A 13,687-nucleotide genomic window follows, 5' to 3' on the forward strand; every position below is an offset into this window, starting at 1 on the left:
CCTGCAGTCCAGTAGAAGCAGGGCCATGGGTCTTCTGAATGCTTGGAGAGGCATTGCTCCAGCCCCGTCTCTCCCCCTTCAGGGCGCTAGCACCCTGAGTGCACCTCAGTCAGCAGGTACATCCCTCCAACCTCTGCCCCATCACTCACGGCACCCCTCCCCCAGGGCTGTTCTGTGTCCCTTTTCCTTTTCATACAAGGACATCAGCCCTTAGATACCCTGTGACTTCATCTTTAAGGTCTCCGTCTGCAGAGCTCTTTCTCAACAAGGTGACTTGTACCGGGAGTTAGAACCTGTATGTATCATCTTGGGAATAGGATCCTCCTGACACTTGCACTGATGTACCTCGTGTAGAAGATGCTGGAGAAGAAGGTCTAGCTCTTTTGAGCTCTGCTGCCCTGCGGTTTTGAGTTCAGAGATTTGTGTTATGTAGGGTGCGATTGTTCTTTTCCTGTACCATCCCATCCTCACAGCACAAGTTATGATCACTCCACACATGTCACTGCTCATTAACACACGGAGAAAGTGAAGCATATACCACACTTAGGTCTCTTGGAATAATTATATTTTCAACCTTAAGTGTTTAACTTTCCAATTCAGTCCAAAAGTATTCATGTAACATTTATGCAATACTATTAAAACCCTGGGTGAAAGTAATAATTACCAATGACATAGATTTTCTCCAGGACAATTATGTTGCTGAGGAGAGGCTTTTCAGGTACAATCAAATAAAATTAATGTGAGAATTTTCTGTCCAAGAGCTGAAAAGGGTTTGCAAAGTTCACGGTGCCTTCTGAGCAGTCTTGTTTGTGCTTTCTGCCAGGAAGCAGGGGGCAATGGGTCGATGGTATTTTATTTTTCTTTGGGTAATACCTAGACATCTCTCTGCATCACTGTTGACTGCAGGTGATAATAACACGCATAATAATATCAATGTCAGGCTCACCCTGCACAGCATCGCCTGGCAGCGCCTGCTCTGCTCCTAGGTGGCCTCCTTTCTGATTGCCTATGTTGTGAGACTTTCCTTTTTTAAATGCTCTTATTTTGTAGCAGACATATGGTTTATATCAGAACGTCCCCCAAAGCTCACGTGCTCGGAGGCGGGGCTTGGGGACGTGACTAGATCAGGGGTGTGTGATGCTCACGGGTGGATGAGTTGCCGATGAGCTGATGGCTGAATGTGATGCTCTCGGTTGGACCTGGTGGAGGAGGTGGTGACCGGGGTGTGGCCCAGAAGGGTCTCTCTCCCTCCTCCTTGATCACCGCTCACTGCTTCCTCTCCACTGGGCAACGGACGGTTTCTCCTCTGCCAGGCGCCTCTGCCGTGCGGCTGTGCCTTGGAGCCAGCCCACGATGGGCTGCAACCTCTACACACTGTGAGTCAAGCTAAACCTCCCATCCTTTAACTTGTATCGTGTCTCAGTGAGAAGACTATAACGGACAAGCAGCCAATGAGAATGAAGGCATTTGCCCCACAGTGGAGGGACGGACACATTGCTGACAGCACAACAGTGCCGCAGGGGCCCCAGGACAAGTGGAGAGGAGGCTATGCTAACAACAACAGAGCTGTGCCTGCTGCCCTGGGCCCAGGGACAGGAAGTCAGGTCCGTGTAGAGCCCCCTCCAGCTGCAGGGAGGCAGGTGCCCGTGGTCCACCCAGGGTCTGACATCGAAGCTCTACTGCTGTCTCACTGGCATTCAAACCTGAGCAGAGCGACACAGCTCCCCTCCTCTGCCAGCTCCACAGGCAGCCTCGAGTCCAGCCCCTTTTTGGTCACAGGGGTGAGAGGCAGGGTCAGCAGGTAGCTGAGACCCTGATTCCTGCAAATGCCCTCCAGATTCAATCACCATCTAGATCTAATTGTGTGGTGGCGCAAGATGGTTTCTCTGCTGGGTCTGTGAATGGTAGCAGTGACCCCGTGAACTTCTCTGCCTTCCAAGGACAGTGAGAGGGTGTGTCGATGTCAGGTGCTGAGGGAGAAGCAGAGTGTGCTGGATTTCAAGGTTTCCTAGGTTTTTCTCAGAATGGAGAGCTAAGCATGAGCCCTCTTGGCACCAGATGGAAAGACACAGCGAGCTTCCTTCCTTCTACTCTGTCCAGGAACTTGAGTCAGGAGCCCAGGAAATCCATTCCAAACAGGGGAGAGAGTTTGATTGTTTCTGCAGTAGCCAGTGCTTGGCCTGATTTCCCACTTAAGTTCCTACTGGGTGAGCTCAGGAGGCGCTATCTCCTGCTTCCGGATTCTTGCTGGGCTCACAGGCCAGCAACCACATGGAGTCCAGCAGGACTCCAGCGACCTTTCTTGGGGCCTCTCTTGACGTCTTCTACAAGTGCCTGGAAAAGGAGAAAGTAGTGTTACGCACTTTAAAAGCTGAAGAGGAAGTAGGCCCCGTGAGGCTATGGGGGGTAGCTGAGGTCTGGGTCACTGTCTCCTCCCTTGCTCACATAGCAGATCAGAAAATTACTGTCGTCACTCACTGGGTTCAGAGCTAGGTGGCAGCTCCTGAAGGAGGAGCTGCATTCAGGGTTCAGACAGCCACATCTTTTTCTTAGGTACCTGGGGACCCCTCGGTCACACACGGAACCCTGCTCCCCAGGAGTTTTCCCAGTACCTGCTGTGCTGTGGGCTCGTGTGGGTGAGAACACATCAGAAAAGTGGGTGATGAGGGCCGCCTGGGGCGGGTGCACTCTTTGCTCCAATAGTGGCTGCGACTTCATCCTTCTGCCCTCATCACGGAGCCAGCCTGCTCCCCGGCCTCATGCTCCTATTTTCCTACAGGAGGAACTCTTGGTTAGAGAAAATGGCCAACAATTTCTTGAATGCATAATAAAATTCACGCCAAAGGACTTTCTCTGAGCAGCGCAGGGTTTCCCACCAGAGTTGAAACTGGGCTTCTAGCCAGCATCTGCTAACAAGGTCCCCAGAGCCAGAAGCCCCAGGGAGCAGAATCCAGGCAGAATGGCAACGTGGGTGTGCCCATTAGAATACTTGAAATTCCTCAAATCTGGAGCTTAATTGTTTACATCCTCTGGTACCGCTTTGTGTGCGCAGTGATTCTTCTTCAGGGAGACGTTTAAATGTTAACTAATTAGATGACGCGATGAGTTTGCACTATACCTGCAAGTTCATTTGGGTCTGGCGCCTTGCTCAGGAGCCCCCGCCAGGCACTGCCTCGTGCGCAGACTCACAGCCCCTCGGGTCCGCCCAGCGCACCGTCTGCCGCGAAGGCGAGGAAGGCGCAGAGGCTGGTGGTCTGTGCGCAGAGGACTCCGCCTCTCACCACGAGTCTGTGCAAACACGGATCCGTGTTGTGATCTAGGAAAAAGGAGGCTCCTCGTGGGTTCCCTCACCCATTCCTGAAACTGATGCAGACTCTCCTGGTGGAGGGCCGAGAAAGGCGCACCTCTGCCTGCCAGGACAGCAGAGGCTGTGACCTGGACAGCAGGGGGGAAGGCGGAGGGATTCAGCTCATGTCCCAGCTGAGACCAGAATGGACAGCTTAAATTCTCAAAAAATCATCACAGTAGAAGACACATGGCCATTAATCCCCATTAAGTTACTCCACACACACTTGTCCCGCCCTTCTCGCCGCTTCCTGCTGTGGTTCTGGAGTCCTCTTTCCTGAGTGTCTTCTCTTGCTCTGCTGTGGCTGCCTCCATGCCTTGAACTGATTGAAAGTGTTTCCCTTTCGTGGTCATTTTGACATAGGGGGCGGTAAGGCATTGCCCAGTGCCAGATCCAGTGAAGAAGTGGATGAGGACCCCGAGTCATGTTTTTATGAGCTGCCTTTCCACTGGATGGTGTTCAGCAGCAGCACTCACCGTATATTTGATCACGCATTGTCAAGGCACCCAGATGGTTCCGTGTGTGTGGGACCTTGCTCCGGGGTGCAGCATGGCTCCTGTCTCCAGGATGAGGCGCTGACCTCCGCTCCCAGGCACACCAGGAGGCTTCCAGAGCACTGTTGAAAGCTCACTGCCCAGACCCTCACTGAGACTCACCCCTGCCTTGGCCCAGGTTCCTCGTTGATGATGGACACCAGCAGGCGCAGGTGAACTCAACCCTGCTGCCTCCGTTCACCTCCCATCCTGGGCCAGCCCAGCACCAACGTCCCATGCTCAGACCTGCCGACGCCGCATGACGGCAGTAGCCCTGGGCCACCATCTTGCATGCCACGAGGGGGACAAGTGGCTCCTGCAGCAGCCTCCACAGACACCTCTGCTGCAGAGCGTGGTGGGAAGAGCCCAGGCTGCTGAGCTCATCCGGGAGCAGCTGTGACGGCCTCGCAGTGCAGCTTCTCGCCATCACTGTTGGTGCTGGAAGAGGGTGATCCCCGGGGAATACTGGGCAGGGCCAGGAGATGTTTTGGTTTTGACAACTGAGGTGAGGACTGCTGCTGGCATCCAGTGAGTGGAGGAGCACAGGGAAGCTTCCCCATGGGCTCTGGATGCCAGCAGAACCAGGCTGGGGAAGCCACACTGGAGAGAGGGTGAAAGGCCAAGGGTGTGTAACTGAGGAGGGGAGAAGAATTGGGGTGTCTGCTAGGGGCCAGCTGTGCTCCCTAAAGTTGGAGGTGGGTGACTAACTAGGTGATGGCTGTGCTGTCCTAAGAAGAAGACACCCTGAGAGCCGTCTCTCCTTTGCACAGGGACAAGCCAGCCCTCACCAGCGACCAGCTGTGCCCACAGGGTGCCCGGGCTGCTGCCTGCAGACCCAGAAAGGAAGGTCTTGCTGAAGCCCCACACCTGCCACAACCCACTGAAGCATCCTCCATTCCTGAGGGCGCTGAGGTAGGAGGCAGCCTTTCCCGGGACCCCAGGAGCCGGGATCCTCAACCTCAGCCCGGCCGAGAGCTGTGATGCAGTGGGGCACTTGGAGACTAGGGTGGGAACGTCTGGCTCCATGGCCCTGAAGTTTGGAATCCTTAGACCTGAAATCAGAAATCCTGCACCGCCTGGGCCTGCTCAGGGCTCCCTCTCTCACCTTGCCTGCTGTGTGAGGGCTCTGGCGAGAAGGGCCTTGCATGGGACAAGTGATGGGCCAGTGCCACCGGGCGAAGCTGGGAAGCTGCAGGCCAGGTCACTCAGGCGCGGCAGAGCACACAGCTGCGGAGGAGCACCGGGTAGGGAGGCTTCCCCTGCACCATGCTCTGCGGGACCTCAGGGCACCGACTTTACAAGATCCCAGACACAGTGGTTTGAACTGAACTGGAACTTCCGAAAGTGAGAGTTCGAAAATGAATAGCCGCAAGCCGACAGTGGACTCTGCCTCCCTCCCCGCCATGGGGACTTCTAGGGTCCCCACCTTGTCCGATGCTGGGAGGCTGTGGCTGGGTCCTCCTGCCTGAGCATAGGGCTTGCAGGTGTCCCAGAAGGGATGGACATGGAGATTGCCAGAAGCGTTTGCCCTGAGTGAGGGCTGGTGCCTGAGAACTCGGTGGCCTGGGGCTGCCCGGGTGAGTCCAGCTGTCTCAGAATGGGTTCGTCCTGGTGAGGCTGGGAACCCATGCACCGGAGCACAGGAAGCTGGGCGCCGAGCCTCCTGGGTATGTGACCTTGCTGTGCGGTGGAGAGGAGCTGGGTTGCTAAGTACTGTCCACGGGTGGAGACAGAGGGTGGGTGAGAGGCAGAGGGGGTTTCGCTTTCCTCCCGTTGCAAGGCTGTGAGATGGGGCCGCGACAGCAGCCAGGAGTGGGCATGCTGTGGGCGGAGGGCACACTGGGTGCGTGCAGTAGGAGCTCTACTCTGGTTTTTCCCTCAAGGGTCTTGGCTTTTCCTAGAGTTTGTTTGTTTGTTTATTTATTTATTTATTTGGCAGTACTGAGGATTGAATCGAGGGTCTGCACACGAAGCTACAACCCCAGCCCCTTTTAACTGTTTATTTTGAGACAGGACCTCACTAAATTGTTAAGTGGTCCAGGCTAGGTGCAATGTTGCAATCCTCCTGCCTCAGCCTCCCAGAGTGCTGGGATTACAAACCAGCACCCGCACGCCTGACTTTTCCTGTACTTTTGAGGACGCACAAACAGCACGGCTTGGCAAGCTTTGTGGTTGGTGTCTGCAGTGCATCCACGGCTGCTTGCTCCTAATTACACAGAGCGCCTCTCCCTGCCGAGAGGCGAGGCGAGGCCTAAGCCAGCACCCCTGGGAGCTCTGGCTCTGGTGCCAGCTGAGGAGTGCTCGCAGCAGAGTGGAGGGCACAGGGCCAGGATGCTCAGCCCAAGCAGCAGTGTGGACTGGGCAGCAGCAGCATGAAAAGCCAGGGCTTGGCGCTGTGGATTCAGAGAGCGGCCGGGATCCTGAAGCCCTTCCTTGCTGGCACCACACACCTCTGCCCGCACTCCTTTCCTCTCACTTGGGAGCCTTATGAGGGGCACAGTCCCCCCTAGGCATCTCCGGGGCCCTGACGAGGGAGGGAACAGCATGAACAAGAACAGGTGTGACGAGGAGGAGCAGGGAGGGACAGCGGGGCTGGGCACACAAGGCACAGTTCTGGGCGCCTGCCTGGGTGGCGCTGGGCTCCTCTGCTTCACTCCTTCCGGCTGCTCCACTACGGGGAGGCCGAGCCGGTGACCCACATGCTTTGAATGGATTTTTCTATTTTTGCGACTGCCTCTGCTACTGCCATCACAGTCTGGCGCTTTCTACTCTTTCTGCACCGCCTGCAGCCTGGCTTGAGACAGGAACCTGATATTCAGGCCCAGGCTATAGGAAATCAGGGCTCCGGAGATGTCAGAGCCCAGGAAAGAGCACCCAGCATTGGCGCTGCGGACCGTGGCCCCCACTGTGTCTCGAGCAGCATGCATGTACTGTGCGTTAGATCTGGAGGACTCGCTGCAGTTGTAGGGTCTTAAAATCTCAGCCTGCCTCTTGTCCAGAAGCATCCATGGTGGAGGGTTCAGTACACAACACAGAAGTGAGGATAGATGCGTATAAACACATACCAAGCTGGTTTTTTATATTTATTTATGTTAACTGACAAAATAGTGCCTGGAGGATGTAGCTCAGATATACAGCTCTTGCCTACCATGCACATGGCCCTGGGTTCAATTCCTAGAATGGTTGAAGAAAGAAAACCGAGACAAATAAAATTGCATATATTTGTGGTGTACAACGTCCTGCATACAAGTCACATTCATATATATGTGTGTAGTGAATAGATCATGAAATAGATAACTCAAGCTTGTACATATATTATCTCACATACTTTTTTATTAAAGATTAAAAAAACCTAACAAAATAGCAACAATGAAGACAAAATCAAAACAACACAAAAACAACAAAAAAGATACATGGCCTCAAAACAACTCCTACCATCTTGTATGATGAAGCTCTGAGTCATTTCCAATGTTGTTTATTTTTTATGACTTGTTACTGTCTTTGATTGTTTGATCAATCTTACATTCTTATGTCTGGTGGACTGAGCAACGTCGTTGAAGATCACATAGTTTTCTGTAGTAAGAACACTTAAAATCCTCACTGCCTGCAGTTTTTGCTTTTTCAGAGAGGTTGTCATTAACATAGTCTTTTCCCACAGTAAGTTTCAGTGTACACTAAAGTTGATTTAAAGACAAAGGAGAGTGTTACACATTAACACCTTAGATCAAAGCTTGCAACAGACAGAGTTGATGGAGAGCACAGAGTCCCCGAATGCCGTCCAGCTGCAGGACAAGGTGAGTTAAGGTGAGGTTTCCGCAGGACAGGTGGCTGGTCCTGGGGAATCATCCCGACATGAGCCTCCCTCCGGGTGGTGTGGCTTGGCACCTGGGCCAGGGCACACTTCCAGAGTGTGTGCATAGGCGCAGAAATGCATTTCTGGGTGTCTTCCTGGGTCTGCTCCCTCCTTCCTTCCTTTCTGTCTTGTCTTGTTTCATGCCATGAAACATGGCATGACCTGTCTGCCATGACCTAGATGTAAACATTTGAACAAGATGTCCTGTTTCACTTTTCTCTCTGCAGGACCAGGGCTTGAACCCAGGGCCTTCCCACTGAGCTACTTCCCTAGCACTTTTTTTTTTTTTTTCTTTCAAATTCTGAGACAATATCTTGCTAAGTTGCTCAGTCTGGCCTTCTCAGCCTCACTCAGGATATGGCCAGAAACATTTAATACCATCACAGATCCCTTCACCTGGGTCCTCCTAACAGGAGGTGCCCTTATTACATAGCTTGCTCACAACCTACAGGAACAGGGGAAGGCCACATTGCCCAAGTGGGAAGGTTGTGAAGAGGCCAGTTTGGAGGCCAAATTCTGGCCTTGATTCTGGGAAAAACACAGAGAAGAAGAGGAACTCTCAGATCTGCACATGGTCTCTGTGGGGTTTAATAAAGAAGGGAGGCAGATGTCAAAGAACTTGTCCCAAAATAGGTTTGGGCCTCAATTCCAGAAGCCTGGTGCACAGGTAAAGGTACTGTGAGAGTTAAGCTTCATTGTGTCAACTTGATTGGCTTGGGATCCACCCAGGGGATTGGCGGAGCAGATTTCTGTGGTGTCTGAGTGGTCTCGGAGGCGTGATCTCGGGGTTTACGTCTGGTCCCCAGCCCCTTCCTCTCCAGCCCTGATCCCATCCCCCATGAATGAACAAAGGCGTTTGCTGTACCACGCCCTTCCACAGTGACGCTCCTGCCTTGGAGTCAGCCGACCATGGGCTGAATTCTCTGAAATCATGAGCTGAATTAAACTTCTCCTCCTTTAAGCAGTTGGTGTTGGGTGTTTTATCACAACCATGGGAAAGCTGCATAATACAGGTTCTGTGCTAGGTACAGGGGAGTCTTGTAAAAAGCACCCTAGACAGGGAGGAGTGAAGAGCAGGACTGTATGGTCTCACAGTTCTGGAGGTCAGAAGTTCAAGGGTAAGATGCCCTCAAGGGTGCTTCTTCTCAAGGGCCACAGGAAGCATCTACCAGCTTTTCCCTAGCCTCCCGGGTTTGCTCGCCATCTCTGGTGGCCCTTGCTTGAGAAATGTCATGCTGATCTCTGTCTTCATCTCCATGTGGCTGCTGCAGGTGTGGTCTCTCTGACCGGTTGTCCCCTTTTATAAAGGCACCACACGCATGGATCAAATCCCACACTTGTAACGTCATCTGAACATGATGACCTCAACAGAGACTGTTTCCAAATAAAGTCACAGTCTGGGTACCAGGGCATAGCAGTAAGGAGTGGAAATCAACCATAGTGGGTACCAGTGTAGGTTCCACCCTGCAGCCCCTGCTTTTTGTCTGCAACTACGCTGTGTTTCTTGTTTCTTGGGAGGAGCTCCAGAGGCCCTTGGGTCTCGCTTACTGTATAATCAGGGACAGCGTATAAACCACATTAAAATTAAATATTTATCTTGATCTTTTGCAGCCTTCCTACACGAGGGGCAGTTATTGTGATGCTAATTAGCTTTACTAGCAGATAGTTCTTGGCAATAAAAGGTCTGCATATAATTAGTTTATGTGGAAAAAACCCATGGCAAATATTAAATATTTAATAATGAATATTTAATAATTCAAAATAACTGCCTCTCATTCCTGGCCATAGGATCTATAGCCCTGGGTTCAGAAAGCACCGATGTCTTAAGCAATTCATAAAACAAACATGTGTCTGGCGCTTTACCTGGAGTACACTGACCTTGGGCCCTTTGCAGGTCAGCTTGTAGGGATGTCCTCACCTCTCCAGAGCTCCACTGTGACAGGTGCAAAACCCCTGATTTCCACTTCTCTTGGGGCTCCTGATGCTGAGCGAATGTGTCCTGCCCAGAGTCCAACTTTGTCGGGATAATCCTTAAGAAAGTAATTTGCACACCTTAATCTGTGCCACACAACTGCAGAGGCTGATCACAAAACAGCACAGATGCTTAAACTTTAAAGATGCATATTAGTAAAAGACACATTACCATGAAAGCCCCTCACAATCCTTCCCCTCTCTCTGAGCACACTGATCCCATGGCTCTGGCCACTTTTTGCGGTAGCTCTGGAGTTCTCTTTCTGGAGTATCTTTACCAGGTGTGATCAAAACACAGTGACCGCTGCTGCTGCTGCTGCGCACCATCCAATGGAAAGGCAGCTCATAAAAACACGACGCTGGGTCCTCGTCCACCTGTTCACTGGACCTGGCACCGTGTGACTTCTGGCTCTTCCCAAAGTCAAGATGACCATAAGAAGGAAACGTTTTTAATCAGTTCAAGACATCAAGGCAGCCAGGATAGTGCAACTGAAGACCCTCAGGAAAGAGGACTCCAGAGCTGCTTCAGGAAGCAGCAAGAGTGATGGGATGAGTGTGCTCAGAGCACGGGGGGAGGGTTCTGGGGCAGAGGTTAATGGCAGTACATCTTTCACCACGCTAAATTTTCTTCTTTTGTTTGACCCTTACCGGGTAGTTTGATCACACTGCAGTAGACTGAGCATTGCTTCTCTGTCAAGCTGAGGCAACAGGCTCCTCAGCACAGCTGCAGGTTGGCCTGTGCGGTCTGCTCACCCGAGGCTTCTTGTCTGGTACCAGCTGCTGGGCACCAGCCCTCTTCCTTCTCACCTGCACCCTTACACAGGCAGTGGCACCTGCATATTCATTATTTCTGATTGATTGCCTATCTCCTTCCAGCACGGATCTGAGGTGGCTTCCCACCAAAACACGGTGGAAGTTTTATGCGTTCTGTGTCTGATAACACTGTGAAGACAAGGCAGTGAAGCACAGGATAATATATGGTTATGCAGGGCGCTACACGGGAAGGGGCCATCAATTCTTGTGACTGGTGCATGAAGATGTATCTTTCTAATACTGTGTGACTCGAGTTATTTCATTTATTTATTTCGTCAATTTTGTGCTTTTGTTTTCCTAGCGATTTCTAGGAATGACAAACAGATCATGGTTTAATACAAACCATGAATCTTGGGCCCTTCCGTGTGAGGCTGCCTGGGTAATGAATGGCGGGGGTGGGGCAGCATTTGCAGGGCTCTCTGGGCTTTCTGTCTTCTGGCTTTGCTCTGTGTGACTGATTGGGTGAGAGTGACACATCAATTTCTGTTCAGGAATGCAGGCAACAGGCGCAGGCCTGTCTGCAGACCCATGGCCAACACCACAGTGTAAAGCAAGGCAGGAAGGCCATCCACTGGACATTGGCAAAATGGTAAAGGCCTCCTCCCTTTATTCCGCCTTTCTCCGAACTCCTTCCAGGCTGTCTTGATCAACAGCCACTTGTCATAACAGCCACTTGTCATTTCACATATCCTTCTTCACAATTCAGCCGGCGGACCAAGTGTCAGCGGATGTTGGGGGAGCACATCACAGATCGCATAGCATTTCCATTCGGGAGTAGTTATCCTTTGGAGGTTGGTGGTTTTAAGAAAGGCAGACTTTGGATTTTGATTCCCATTTTCTGAGATGCCTCCAGACGTCACTGTGTGCTTTTGTCACCCTCTCCATCTCTGACCCCCTGGGGGAGAAGCCTCCAACCTCTCCAAGAGCCGTAGACCCGATGTTGGGTTCCAGTCAGGCGGCGGAGGGTTTGGTGGGGAGACCGCTCCTTCCAGGGACGGTGTGGGGGAGGGTCCCCCAGAAGCTGGCCCCTGCAGTGCCATCTCTGCATCTTCAAGGTTGTAGAGGCATCTCAAATGCTCCTGGGCTAAGGGAGACAGCGGAGAAAGCTGCAGGGAGCAGCGCATGGTGGCCAGGTGGGAGGAATGCTGGGGGGGATTTGCGGGCTCTGAGGATGGGGACAAGGCAGTGCTGGTGGTGGCCGACACTCTCCCGTTGACAGACCATGATGAGACAGCAGATTTGACTGCTTCCTCCCTTTCCTCCACACCAACACTCTGGAGCGGCTGTTATCTGTGAGGGGACGCTGTGGGGTCAGCACAGCAGAGGAGACGGGGGGCTCCCTGCAGAAGGTGCTTTGGTTCCTGCGTGTTGTCTGGGACACTGCGTTCTCATCCAAATGGACTGTCCGCAGGCAGCCCCATAGTCCTAAGGCTTCCCTTCTGCTGCCGGGAGTGGGATTAACCCTGCACCTGCAGGTCTGTGCCCGTGGGGTGAACCGGGAGCCAGCACATGCTTGTAGCCCCGGGCTTGTCCACATCCTTTCCCATGAAATATGGACTTCAGGGATTCCAGGCAAAAGCAGGAGTCCAGAGCAGTGCGGTAATTAGACCTAAACGGTGTCCGCAGCGCATGGGGTATTTCATAACTAACGCTGGACTCCAGCTCCTGTCGTCACCACAGGGCTCCCGCATGGTGATGTGTCCTGGGTGTGAACGTCACTGAGTGTGGGCTTGTCGCTGAATGGCGGGATGACCAAGTTAACCCACCCACTCGCTTCCACATGGGCACTTAAGCAGGCGAGCCCCAGGTCCGGGGGTGGAGCAGCTGGGTCTGCACCTCCTTTGTGTCAGGCACGGCCAGGGCTATTTCTACAGCAGGTCTGGCTCCATCCACAAGTACAGAGGAGGGTTCAGATGGATCTAGAGCAGCTGGTTATGCGGGAGGCAAGCTCCAAAGCTCTCCCTGTGAGTTTCGTGGCCTGGTAAGTAGTTTGGGTCGGAGCCCTGGAGCAAGTGGTGGCAAGAGAGTCTACCACGGACAGAGCACCAGGGGACCAGGACCTCCTAGGGGAAAGAACCTTGTGAAGGAGAGGCGTAAGAAGGACGGGGCAAGTAACTGGGGTTCCCTTTTTAACTTTCTTGACACCCCCGTGTTCTGAGGAGACGACATCCTTCCTCATTTATCCACCTCTGCGTCGGCAGAAGACAGGACAGACCTAGGATGGCCATGCAGCCATCTCAGCACCCAGCCCTGGCCAGCTGGGCAGCGACTAAGTTTTCGCAGCCCGAATGTAATCAGGGGCCACAGTGTTTGATCAGGGCTACGATATTTCACGTGTGCCTGCCCTTACTATTAAATATTGGGGTTTTCTTTTTCTTTAAGCACAAGAAAAGACCAGTACTTACTTTGGGTTTTAAAGAAATACTACTGAATATTTTAAAAGAACATAGGTGAATCCTGTAGTAGTGGGTTCACATGATTGCAAATTTCAATCTTAAACCTGAAAAATTTTCTGAGTAGCAAATGAAGAGCAAAACTGGCAGTAGTTTTTATTCTACCTTTTCAAATAGAAGATGATGACTGGGTAACCAAAGCCTACAGTTAAGTGCCACGAGAGAAGTATTTCTGTGGTAATCTTCATCTTTTTAAGACCACTCTTTTTTTTTTTTTTTTCCTGTTATGTTTTTGCTTTTGTTAGGTTTTATTTCATTTTGTTTTGAAATAGAGTCTTGCTATGTTGCCCGGGCTGATCTTGAACCTCTGGACTCAAGTGATCCTCCTGCCTCAGCCTCCAGAGTAGCTCTAAAGGGGAGTATAAGGGGCCAGGATACGAGAAGATATAAGATAGACACAGATACTTTGTATGCCTTGGTTCCATGACCGGTCACGGTATTATCAATGGAATCCTGTCCCCTAGAAAGCCATGTCCACATCCTGATGCTTGGTACCTTTGAATGTGTCTTTTTATGTGTAGGGCCTTGGAAAATGTAATCTACAAAATTTCTGGCACAAATCAGCAGCTGGGAGAGACAGCATGGCCTCGTGACACGCTGAGGGTGGACTCCGGGCCTCCGGAGTTGTGAGAGGGTGAGCTCCTGTCGTGTCTGCCACCCAGGCTGTGGTATTCGGTGGCAGTATGTGAGTCAAGGAAGGTCTGTTTCTGTTTTAAGC

Source organism: Chinchilla lanigera, unplaced genomic scaffold, assembly GCF_000276665.1.
Source record: "Chinchilla lanigera isolate Chin_1 unplaced genomic scaffold, ChiLan1.0 scaffold00003, whole genome shotgun sequence".
Lineage (NCBI taxonomy): Eukaryota > Metazoa > Chordata > Mammalia > Rodentia > Chinchillidae > Chinchilla > Chinchilla lanigera.